The 639-nt window shown below is 37.4% G+C and overlaps 1 protein-coding gene across 1 annotated transcript in view; it reads left to right on the top strand.

The window, feature by feature from the left end:
• The window catches only part of LOC103729722 (core histone macro-H2A.2), a 67,325-nt gene that overhangs the window by 59,689 nt on the left and 6,997 nt on the right, over positions 1 to 639 (top strand). The gene's annotated exons all lie outside the window — the stretch shown is intronic.

The raw sequence follows: 639 nt of genomic DNA, 5'->3' as shown, positions 1-639 counted from the left end.
AAGCACTAAGAGCAATGCTGGGGGGATTACTATACCAGATTTCAAACTGTATTACAGAGCTATAGTCATAAAAACAACATGGGACTGGCAAAAAATAGACCCATAGATCAATGGAACAAAATCAAAGACCCAAATATGAATAAATGCAATTTCAGCCATCTGATATTTGACAAAGGGGCCAAGAATATTCACTGGAGGAAAGACAGCATGTTCAGCAAATGGCGATGGCAAAACTGGATCTCCACCTGTAGAAGAATGAAACTAAACCCCTATCTTTCACCCTTCACAAAAGTCAATTCCAAATGGATCAAAGACCTCAAAGTAAAGCCTGAAACTCTGAAACTGTTAGAAGAAAACATTGGGAAAAACCTACAAGATATAGATGTAAGAAAGGATTTTTTAAACTGGACATCAATTGCTCAGGAAACAAGGACAAGAATTAACAAATGGGACCTCGTTAAACTAAAAAGATTCTGTACATCAAAGGAGACAACCAAGGAAGCAAACAGAAAACCCACCGAATGGGAGACAATCTTCACCAGCGAAACATCTGACAGAGGTTTAATAAGCAGAATATATAACAAACTCAACAAATAGAGAACCAAGACAAGAAGCAACCCAATTAAAAGATGGACTAAG

The sequence above is a fragment of the Nannospalax galili genome, unplaced genomic scaffold (genome assembly GCF_000622305.1).
Source record: "Nannospalax galili isolate Female #2095 unplaced genomic scaffold, S.galili_v1.0 scaffold853, whole genome shotgun sequence".
NCBI lineage: Eukaryota > Metazoa > Chordata > Mammalia > Rodentia > Spalacidae > Nannospalax > Nannospalax galili.
This window is presented reverse-complemented; position numbering and strand designations above follow the sequence as displayed.